The sequence below is a fragment of the Rutidosis leptorrhynchoides genome, chromosome 7, assembly GCF_046630445.1.
Source record: "Rutidosis leptorrhynchoides isolate AG116_Rl617_1_P2 chromosome 7, CSIRO_AGI_Rlap_v1, whole genome shotgun sequence".
Lineage (NCBI taxonomy): Eukaryota > Viridiplantae > Streptophyta > Magnoliopsida > Asterales > Asteraceae > Rutidosis > Rutidosis leptorrhynchoides.
This window is the reverse complement of record NC_092339.1, coordinates 76,721,030-76,734,282: the sequence shown is the minus strand read 5'-3', so window position 1 is coordinate 76,734,282 and position 13,253 is coordinate 76,721,030.

Below are 13,253 nucleotides of genomic sequence, written 5' to 3'. Positions count from 1 at the left end.
ATCGTCGTTGGTTCTTTGAAATAAGTCCATGGCCGTCTGAATCTTTGTGCTTTAACGATGGGGCTAGCAGTCCAGATCCGATGTCGAAGTGGTTGGTAACTTCAGTCTTGTTGCTAAATATATTCTGGTGAGCATTTTCTTTTCTAATGGCTGCATATGCCCCTTCAACCTTGGGTAAAGGTTCGATTCTGAGCAATTCCCTCTTTATATTATCATGTTTGTGATCGAGGGCATTTAAAAATTGAAAGAGCTTTTGCTCTGATCTAATACTGTTATGTTTGATGATATCATTTGGGTGTTCCATGGGATTTGAATCCCTCATTTCAATTTCACCCCAAATACCCTGCAATTTTAACCATAATTCTTCAATCGACTTACCTTCTTGTTTGATATTATTGGCTTTGATATGTAGGTCGAATGTTTGCAGTTTGTCCTTGCCGGAACTGTAAGTTGTGATAAGTGCATTCCACAATGATCTTGCAGTTGGGAATTGTGACAACCCGGAAATTTCCAACCAAATTTAAACTTTAATCTTTATATGTTTCCGACACGATAAGCAATATTTGTTAAGTTAAATTGCAAGAATTTTAAACTATGTTCATACATTCATTCAACCTCGACCAAGTTCCAACGATTCACGAACCATTAAACGAATATGATTATATATGTATATGTGTATATATATTATAACTTGAAACGTAAACAAAATATTAGATTAAATACTTTATATGATTGTATCTGTTTCAAAATGTTTATCAATGGAATTAGAAGATAAGATCAAATGATTGAATTATCAGATATATTGAATTATGATTACAAGTCTCTGTTGAAAGGCCCACGTTGATTTGAGAAATCTTTCCATTTTAACAATATTCGAAAAATGGTAAAGTGATTTATAAATAAGAATAAATTGTCAATCATTGAGAACTAGACAAAGGATAGTGGAAGATTGAATCTCATAAAGACTCGATTGATCTATTTAGTTTCAAATGTACAAAAACGTTTTCAATTTAAAAAGAACTTTATTATTAAAACGTATATAACTTTTATAAATATCTAGAATCACTTTTTACAACTTATTACTTAACTAGTATGATAAAGATAACGATATTTATATTTTATTTTATTAAATATATATAACAATTTAAATTAATATTATATATATTTATACGCGTATTATACGTACATAATTTTATACTTTTACTATACTTAAACTTTACCTTTACTTTATTTTTACTTTACTTTAACTTTAATAATTCACTTTAATAATTCATACTTTAATAATTCACTTTAATAATTCATACTTTAATAATTCACTTTAATAATTCATACTTTAATAATTCACTTTAATAATTCATACTTTAATAATTCACTTTAATAATTCAAAAATCTATTATAAATAGAATTTAATAGGTTTCATTATTTCATAGAAACTTGAAAATATTTTTCTCTAAACTCTCTCAATCGATGTACATATATATTTACTCCGTATTATTTCAAGATATTATTAGTATACATAAAATATTACGACGGAGTGCTGTCCGAGTGATTTCGAAATTGTTTTTCGAGTAGAATAGGATTAAGGAAATTATGGGTTATAGCTATGGAGGTGATTGAGTATGGTTCATGGGTATGCTCGTGAGGTCAATATAGTGTTTATCATTTCCGTTGCGTCTACGTACCTTTCCTGCAATATTGAATCTCAATATTGATACGTGAGTACTCATAATTTAACTTTTACATACTAATAGTGTATCCCTGACTAGTGCTCGAGTATTTAGGATTATGCATGCTTGTATTTTTGATATTGCCCTTAGACAGGTTAGGTTGAATATTGAATTAGTTACACTTGCGGTTGAGATAAGGTATAAGATATGCATGTCCTTGGAAAGCTAGCGAAAAATTAAGAACTTTTCCTTTAGATATCGAATGGTTTCGATGAACGGTTTAGAAGTTATAATCAATTGAATTTTCGATATTTTTATTAAAAATGATTATTATTATCGTCGTTCTAGTTTTATCTTATTATTATCATTATTATTATCTTTATCAATAAAAGGGATTTATCATTAAAAATTGTTATTTTTTTTATTATTACTATCGTTATTATCGTTAAAGTTATAATTAGTATTATTATTATTATCCAATTATTATTATTATTATTATTATTATTATTATTATTAGTATTATTATTATTATTATTATCATTATTAATATATATATCATTATTTAAAAATGGTTATTGTTATTATTATTATTATTACTATATTATCATTAAGATAATTATTAGTATTATCGTTAATAATGTTATAGTAACTATCATTATTAATATAAGTGTAATTAAAACAAATATTGGTAACACCTAATTATTTTGATTACTATTATTATCATTATTATAAACACGATATAAAAGACGATTAAAAGCTATTAAACGAAACGATTAGGAAATAATGAGTAAGAGTATCATGATGAAATTAAAATATTATAAGATATTGATTTAGGTAAAATTATCGTTCTTATTATTTTTATCATTACTATTATTATTAAAAGTATCGTTAGTATTAAAACTATCATTTTAACAAAAATTATCATTTTAATAGAAATGTCATTGTTACTATAAAATATCATTATTATTATTATTTTAAATAGAATTATTATTTTAAAGATAATATTAAAAATTATCGTAAATATTAAAGTTATCATAATTAGAATTATCGTTTTATCATAATGTCATCTTAGTAATTATAAATATTGATATTTTTATAATAATATATTTTTTATAATAATAATTATTATTACAAAATAATACAACTTTTACTTACTATCATTATAGATATTATTTTATCAAATAAATATGTGATACAAACATATTTTACTACGTGTAATAACTTACTTTAATAATACCTATCATATTATCTTTATGATACTAAATGAACTCTATAAATTTTATTACTTAATATATATAAAAGTATATTTTATTACATAAATTTAATATAAAATTTTATTTATTAATAAATAAATTATATTATTACTCTAATAAATCTTTTAAAAATATTTAAAAATATAAAACGATGATATTTAAACTATATATTAATCATGTATAGATTTTTGGAAATTATTTTGAGTCAAATTTACTTTTGTTGACTTTTGCATATTAGTCTCGAGTATTAGGATTGTGGTACACTATGACTTGACCTAATTTGTTAGACAAATATTGACCAACACATAATTATATATAATTAATTTAGGTTCGTGAATCCGAGGCCAACCTTGCACTTGTTCAAAGACATTATATGTATTTTTACTACGAAATACAGTATGGTGAGTTTCATTTGCCTTTTTACCCTTTATATTTTTGGGACTGAGAATACATGCGCTTTTATAAATGTTTGACGAAATAGACACAAGTAATTGAAACTACATTCTATGGTTGAATTATCAAAATCGAATATGCCCCTTTTTATTAAAGTCTGGTAATCTAATAATTAGGGAACAGACACCCTAATTGACGCGAATCCTAAAGATAGATCTATTGGGCCTAACAAACCCCATCCAAAGTACCGGATGCTTTAGTACTTCGAAATTTATATCATGTCCGAAGGAGGATCCCGGAATGATAGGGGATATTCTTATATGTATCTAGTTAATGTCGGTTACCAGGTGTTCACCATATGAATGATTATTTTTGTCTCTATGCATGGGACGTATATTTATGAGAACTAGGAATGAAATTCTTGTGGTCTATTAAAATGATGAAAATAAATGATTATGATAAACTAATGAACTCACCAACCTTTTGGTTGACACTTTAAAGCATGTTTATTCTCAGGTGTTAAAGAAATCTTTCGCTGTGCATTTGCTCATTTTAAAGATATTACTTGGAGTCTTTCATAGCATATTTCGAAGAACGTTGCATTCGAGTCATTGAGTTCATCAAAGATTATTATTAAATCAATTTATAGTTGGATAGTGGATATTATGAAATGGTATGCATGCCTGTCAATTTTCAATGTAAAGAAAGTTTGTCTTTTAAAAACGAATGCAATGTTTGTAAAATGTATCATATAGAGGTCAAATACCTCGCAATGTAATCAACTATTATGAATCGTTTATAATGTATATGAACGGGTCCTTTCAGTTGGTATCAGAGCGGTGGTCTTAGCGAACCATGTCTGCATTAATGTGTCTAACTGATAAGTCGTTAGGATGCATTAGTGAGTCTGGACTTCGACCGTGTCTGCATGTCAAAAGTTTTGCTTATCATTTTTAGTCGAAAATCATCTGCTTATCATTCTTAGGAAATTACCTGCTTATCATTACTAGTTTAGACACGTCTTGCTACATTAATTGCATGAGTAGTGTATAGACAAAATTCATATCTTAGCGTATCTGCTAAATCATATCTTATCGTATCTGTTACTTTAAACTTTACCTGACATATCCCGTAAATTCCTCCGTAATCTACGAAATCTTTTGTTCTATATCTATGGATATTCTATGTAATTAGAATACCATCCGATAACCAAAAATCATTTCATATCGAAAAAAATCCTTATTCAATCGTACGAAATGGAATTCATCATTAATTCAAGTCCTCGGATTCCGAAATGGAATCTCACTCCAGCTCTGAAAGCAGTGTGACCGGAATGGATCAACCAATCAACCATCATCTATTCTGGATGAATTGGGGATGGGTTCGTAGCCTCCTCAATCATTGGAGACAAGAAGAAGGTGATCCCTTCCATCCACCCCATTGCCCTCTTAACGAAGAACCTGAAGCACTTACCGGCGAACCAATCCGAAACACCATTTTCTCTCTCATTTCCAGAGTATCTCGTCACGATTATATACTACATCAAATTCTAGATTATATTTATCCGCTCGTCCGAATCGACAATCACCCCGGTATAATAGAAGAAGTCAACGAGCTTCGCGCTCGGGTAGTGGCTTTGGAGAATATGGTGCAAAGATTACAAACACCAGCAGCAGCACCAGCAGCATAACCAGTACCACCATCATCAACGCCAACAGTACCATTACCACCTCCAACCACAACTGCGTCGTAAACCTCAACTTCACAATCTGTCCCATGAGCATCAACGTCATACGCACCATAGATACCAAGGAGTACCAACAACAATAACTGATGAAGTATTAATTTATAACTTCATTGGAGAAACATTCCGCGGCGATTTTGTAATCTCTAAAGTCTTAGAGATTATCTAATCTAGCCCTAACCATAAATCAGTTAAACGAATCAAAATGATAGAAGGAAGAGTAGAAACCCTGACAAAAATGGTGTGTGATTAACAAGCTAAACTTGCTTTACCAACAGCATCAACAGTACCGTTAGCGTTACCAGCATCGTCAGTACAGTCAACATCCGAATCAACAACACCGATAACATCACAAACTCCGTCAATTCAAGAATCACTGTGGACATTATTACAAATCAATAACGTGTATATTGTATCAACGAGTTATGAAGAATTAACTCATTCCCTCTGAAGAAATTATATGTATATTATATATATATATATATATATATATATATATATATATATATATATATATATATATATATATATATATATATATATATATTTTGAAATAAATCTTTCCGTGCTAAGCTATTGTGTGTGAATCTTAACTACTCGGTTAATTCATATTACAAATATGCAATAATGTACGTCCTTCGGCCGCAACTTAACCAGCGTTAACTACAATCTCTGTCGCAATTCAACAAATTCCAATTCATAATAAATCAAGTATATAATTGATTGTACACTTTCATCATCGATGTACTCAAAACTTTTCAGATAACATCATTCGTACTTTGCAAAATTCACAAGAATTCCACGAACCGAACATCATACATCAACAAATAACGAAGTATTGATTCATAATTTCAATGTCATTAAAGAAATACTGCGTAAAAGTTATGTACTTTTTAAAGCCTTTAGGGATTATTCAATTCTAGTTTCAACCGTAAATCAAATGAGTTTAATTTAACATTAACTCATTAAATCTATATTACATCTGAAGAAAATATACATATATATATTTTCATAAAGACTGTAATAAAATTCTTTTGTACAAAATATTAATTGTGAAATTTTTTTTTAACGGGTAGGTAATACCCGAGAGATATATAAATTCACAATTAATATGTTACATTCTTCGAATCTGATTCAGCAAATCATCCATTATACTCCCTACTTTCACAACAATATACATTCTTTTATAGAAATCAAAACAACCATACTCATTCAAAATTTAATTACATATTCTGATTTTGAAATCTCAAAATTCAACTTGAGATAAGACCAAAATCATCACTCTTAGATCCTTACATCTTTCACAAGCTATATTTTGACTTCAAAACTGTGTTAGAACATCAAATGTATGTTAACGATTACAATCTGTGTTCAAACCCTTCGAAAATTTCTGAAGACACTTCGAATGATGAGCAATCGAGATGATGATCCAACCACATGTTACCCACAGTTATGTACCCGAAAAACTCTTGAAACCAAAGTAAAAGTTTAAACAACGTATCCGCGTCAGATTCTTTGGCATTTATTAGCAAAAATAACTTTGCGACTCCTATTCAAAGTAGCCAGTTTTGTCACAGCTCCAGCAAGTCAACTTCGACTTTTCAGTCAGACTAACCTTATTATAACCTTGAGATATACACCATCATTACCAGGGAACCTTTTACATTCCACCACATTATTAGCAGATGTACCAACAACTTCATTACCTTTTGACTTTAGCCTCTCCAAAAAGTCATTATAATTATTCATTGAAACCCCATCATTTACTCATTCGCATCTTGTAATGAGAATTGCCATACGAATCATTGGGAATTAGCAATCAGTATTTTGAAATCTCGCAGGATGTTTATGCCAACAGTTATATGTGTATATATAACGTCTATCTTCTGGACTTAATTTGAATGTGAAGTTTCTGAAAAACACTCCGAACTACGAATTGATTCTCCAAAAATGGAGAAAAAAAATGCTGATGAAGCAGCGAAAACTATAAACGACTTTAAAGGATAAAAGCTGGATTATAATGATGAAGTGTGCTGGAAAAGCGTAGAAAAAGAGAAGTTTTGGAACTGGAAAACGGATTGAGCAAAGTAGGAAAGAGGCTGTAGACAAATTACAAAGACTGGACCTGACTTGAAAGGATCCAAATGATTCAGTACCTGCTGAAGTCATTAACGAATACCTTGCTCCTGACTCTAAACCCCTGCGGACAATATTCTTCATCATCCTCTGATATTAGAAATTCTAAAATATCATCATATCTTTCATTATAAATATCCTCTATATTTCTGAAGATATTTTCTTAATTTTTCTTATTTGAAATCATTTACCTCTTCGCGCTATCTGTATTACATCATAAAAGAAACTATTTTAGTTTCTAAATTCTGAAACATTCAAGTTTAAAATAGGAATATTTTGAAGTAATATTGGGAACTGAAGCATGAATTAGTATAATATAATGACACTTGATCAATGTGATTATATTACAGTAAGTCATGCTGAGTTTCTAAATGGAACGTGATGATTCACAGATCAAAACATCATCATGTGCCATGTTATACGACTCTTGTATTCTATTTAACCTCTAAAATATCAAGAAAATATTTCTTGATGATTCGGCCTTTTCCAAGGTATTCTAGTAATTTGACAAGTCAAGATCGTGCCATCACAATTTCCTTCCTAGAACATTAACAATGTTCATTCCAAAATTCATATCTGTGAATTCTGGACCATTACAAGCGGTGCTTAATCGCAAGAAGAAGAAACGAAAGGACAAAACTTCGAAATAGAAATTCAGGTATAAATTGTAGCAAATAAAAGAGAGCATTAACTGTGAATGATAATGATTATAGAAGACAGAAGCAGAGACTTTGAAATATAAGGGAACATATAAATCCCAACGACAAACCAGAAATTATAAATCATATATATCGATGCATATAGCAATATAAAGACACGGGAGAACTAGAAACACTATAAACACAAGAGTATAGTAGAAGTAAATAGATTCTTCCGGCGGTAGATGAAAAAGAAGAATGACCGATATAAAATTTAGAAGTATATCGAGAATCAGAACTGGATGGAGCATATTGATGAATACTTTAAAATATGAGTTGAGGGGGAAAGAATAGAAGGTGATGAAACATGACTAGGAACTTAGAAATCAACAGATTTAACTCACACAATGGCGGAATAAGTGAATCAAACCCTCTAGTGAATAGGTTAAGTTTTTTTTTTTTTTTTTTTGATTAATTTAGTCAAACCACAACTAAATCAAGTGTGATTAGATCAACACCTAGAGCTATTATTCACCACCTGGGTGATTTGGACTGAGAGAGAATCGGAGGAGCTCACTAGATCTGAGTGTGTGTAACAAATGAGAGGCTTAACCTAAAATGAAGAACATAAGACTTTATATACCCCTGCTGTTGACTCACCCATACGATTCATTCATCACACGTACGAGTTGGCTTCATCAGCCATACGGGTGATCACTCACTCGTGTCTTCTCATTTAGGTTGTAATTGTGACTTAGCTCAGCATCAATCGTGCGTATGAGCCTGTCAGCCGTACTAGTGAGGCTTTACTCGTACGTCTGACTAAGTCTAACATAGTCAAACATCTAAATCTCGTTCCTGCAGTTCTTGTAACCACATACAAACACGGATAGGATAATAACGAGCAATCATGGTGGCCTGTAAACTGTTGTACCTGCAATGGACGTGGGTAGATGTCTAGGGAGTTGCATAAAATGCATCAACAGAAGGTGTGAGTTGTAAGGAAACGAAGGAGGTGAATTTATAAGAAAATCTCCGACAGAACAATTAAAATGGACGATCGCATTTAAAGCGGATCCTAATTTCCTTGATTACCGGAGAGTCAAATCTTATTAAGAAGATTTTCTTCAAATCCCTTGAAATCTGGGAATCAATCATATCTACGTCAAATGATAAGATGAATCTACACTTACTCATTTCACTCTTCTATTTTAGCTTCATTCGTACTCTTCATATAAATGGATTGTTTATCCAAATTATTCGCTGATGAAAAAACTCTAATTTTCAGCCCGTATGCATCATGAAAACATACTTATTATCATTCACGACCTTTTCACTCAAATTTTGGGACGAAATTTCTTTAACGGGTAGGTACTGTGACAACCCGAAAATTTCCAACCAAATTTAAACTTTAATCTTTATATGTTTCCGACACGATAAGCAATATTTGTTAAGTTAAATTGCAAGAATTTTAAACTATGTTCATACACTCATTCAACCTCGACCAAGTTCCAACGATTCACGAACCATTAAACGAATATGATTATATATGTATATGTGTATATATATTATAACTTGAAACGTAAACAAAATATTAGATTAAATACTTTATATGATTGTATCTATTTCAAAATGTTTATCAATGGAATTAGAAGATAAGATCAAATGATTGAATTATCAGATATATTGAATTATGATTACAAGTCTCTGTTGAAAGGCCCACGTTGATTTGAGAAATCTTTCCATTTTAACAATATTCGAAAAATGGTAAAGTGATTTATAAATAAGAATAAATTGTCAATCATTGAGAACTAGACAAAGGATAGTGGAAGATTGAATCTCATAAAGACTCGATTGATCTATTTAGTTTCAAACGTACAAAAACGTTTTCAATTTAAAAAGAACTTTATTATTAAAACGTATATAACTTTTATAAATATCTAGAATCACTTTTTACAACTTATTACTTAACTAGTATGATAAAGATAACGATATTTATATTTTATTTTATTAAATATATATAACAATTTAAATTAATATTATATATATTTATACGAGTATTATACGTACATAATTTTATACTTTTACTATACTTAAACTTTACCTTTACTTTATTTTTACTTTACTTTAACTTTAATAATTCACTTTAATAATTCATATTTTAATAATTCACTTTAATAATTCATACTTTAATAATTCACTTTAATAATTCACTTTAATAATTCAAAAATCTATTATAAATAGAATTCAATAGGTTTCATTATTTCATAGAAAATTGAAAATATTTTTCTCTAAACTCTCTCAATCGATGTACATATATATTTACTCCGTATTATTTCAAGATATTATTAGTATACATAAAATATTACGACGGAGTGCTGTCCGAGTGATTTCGAAATTGTTTTTCGAGTAGGATAGGATTAAGGAAATTATGGGTTATAGCTATGGAGGTAATTGAGTATGGTTCATGGGTATGCTCGTGAGGTCAATATAGTGTTTATCATTTCCGTTGCGTCTACGTACCTTTCCTGCAATATTGAATCTCAATATTGATACGTGAGTACTCATAATTTAACTTTTACATACTAATAGTGTATCCCTGACTAGTGCTCGAGTATTTAGGATTATGCATGCTTGTATTTTTGATATTGCCCTTAGACAGGTTAGGTTGAATATTGAATTAGTTACACTTGTGGTTGAGATAAGGTATAAGATATGCATGTACTTGGAAAGCTAGCAAAAAATTAAGAACTTTTCCTTTAGATATCGAATGGTTTCGATGAACGGATTAGAAGTTATAATCAATTGAATTTTCGATATTTTTATTAAAAATGATTATTATTATCGTAGTTTTTTTTATCGTCGTTCTAGTTTTATCTTATTATTATCATTATTATTATCTTTATCAATAAAAGGGATTTATCATTAAAAATTGTTATTTTTTATTATTATTATTTTCGTTATTATAGTTAAAGTTATAATTAGTATTATTATTATTATCCAATTATTATTATTATTATTATTATTATTAGTATTATTATTATTATTATCATTATTAATATATATATCATTATTTAAAAATGGTTATTATTATTGTTCTTATTATTATTATTATTACTATATTATCATTAAGATAATTATTAGTATTATCGTTAATAATGTTATAGTAACTATCATTATTAATATAAGTGTAATTAAAACAAATATTGGTAACACCTAATTATTTTGATTATTATTATTATCATTATTATAAACACGATATAAAAGACTATTAAAAGCTATTAAACGGAACGATTAGAAAATAATGAGTAAGAGTATCATGATGAAATTAAAATATTATAAGATATTGATTTAGGTAAAATTATCGTTCTTATTATTTTTATCATTACTATTATTATTAAAAGTATCGTTAGTATTAAAACTATCATTTTAACAAAAATTATCATTTTAATAGAAATGTCATTGTTACTATAAAATATCATTATTATTATTATTTTAAATAGAATTATTATTTTAAAGATAATATTAAAAATTATCGTAAATATTAAAGTTATCATAATTAGAATTATCGTTTTATCATAATGTCATCTTAGTAATTATAAATATTGATATTTTTATAATAATATATTTTTTATAATAATAATTATTATTACAAAATAATACAACTTTTACTTACTATCATTATAGATATTATTTTATCAAATAAATATGTGATACAAACATATTTTACTACTTGTAATAACTTACTTTAATAATACCTATCATATTATCTTTATGATACTAAATGAACTCTATAAGTTTTATTACTTAATATATATAAAAGTATATTTTATTACATAAATTTAATATAAAATTTTATTTATTAATAAATAAATTATATTATTACTCTAATAAATCTTTTAAAAATATTTAAAAATATAAAACGACGATATTTAAACTATATATTAATCATGTATAGATTTTTGGAAATTATTTTGAGTCAAATTTACTTTTGTTGACTTTTGCATATTAGTCTCGAGCATTAGGATTGTGGTACACTATGACTTGACCTAATTTGTTAGACAAATATTGACCAACACATAATTATATATAATTAATTTAGGTTCGTGAATCCGAGGCCAACCTTGCACTTGTTCAATGACGTTATATGTATTTTTACTACGAAATACAGTATGGTGAGTTTCATTTGCCTTTTTACCCTTTATATTTTTGGGACTGAGAATACATGCGCTTTTATAAATGTTTGACGAAATAGACACAAGTAATTGAAACTACATTCTATGGTTGAATTATCAAAATCGAATATGCCCCTTTTTATTAAAGTCTGGTAATCTAAGAATTAGGGAACAGACACCCTAATTGACGCGAATCCTAAAGATAGATCTATTGGGCCTAACAAAACCCATCCAAAGTACCGGATGCTTTAGTACTTCGAAATTTATATCATGTCCGAAGGAGGATCGCAGAATGATAGGGGATATTCTTATATGTATCTAGTTAATGTTGGTTACCAGGTGTTCACCATATGAATGATTATTTTTGTCTCTATGCATGGGACGTATATTTATGAGAACTGGGAATGAAATTCTTGTGGTCTATTAAAATGATGAAAATAAATGATTATGATAAACTAATGAACTCACCAACCTTTTGGTTGACACTTTAAAGCATGTTTATTCTCAGGTGTTAAAGAAATCTTTCGCTGTGCATTTGCTCATTTTAAAGATATTACTTGGAGTCTTTCATAGCATATTTCGAAGAACGTTGCATTCGAGTCATTGAGTTCATCACAGATTATTATTAAATCAATTTATAGTTGGATAGTGGATATTATGAAATGGTATGCATGCCTGTCAATTTTCAATGTAAAGAAAGTTTGTCTTTTAAAAACGAATGCAATGTTTGTAAAATGTATCATATAGAGGTCAAATATCTCGCAATGTAATCAACTATTGTGAATCGTTTATAATGTATATGAACGGGTCCTTTCAGGAATTGTGTAAGATTGCTTGCAATCTGGGGTTCAATATTTTGAATCACCCATGAGATAACAACGAGATCTTCCTGGTTCCATTTCTGATTATTAGTTGTTGGAGGATCTTCTGTAAGATGATTAAGGAGGGTCTCGGATTTACCTCCGATGGCAACCTAAATCATCCTGGACCAAAGAGAGAAATTGGAATTGTTGAGGTTTACACCGATCTTCAGTGAACCAGGTAACCTTTGAGACTGGTTTTCATTGTTGGTTTGCAATAACCTTGCCAATTGGCTGGTTAATTCTGTAATGAGTTGATTATTGGGATTTTGGCTACCGTCTTCTCCAAGCATGGTGGCCAGAAAAAAAAAAGGTAAATGACGATTAAAAACAGGTTGCTATGATCTAGGATCAGCAGCTCTGCTCTGATACCATGTTTCGATTTGA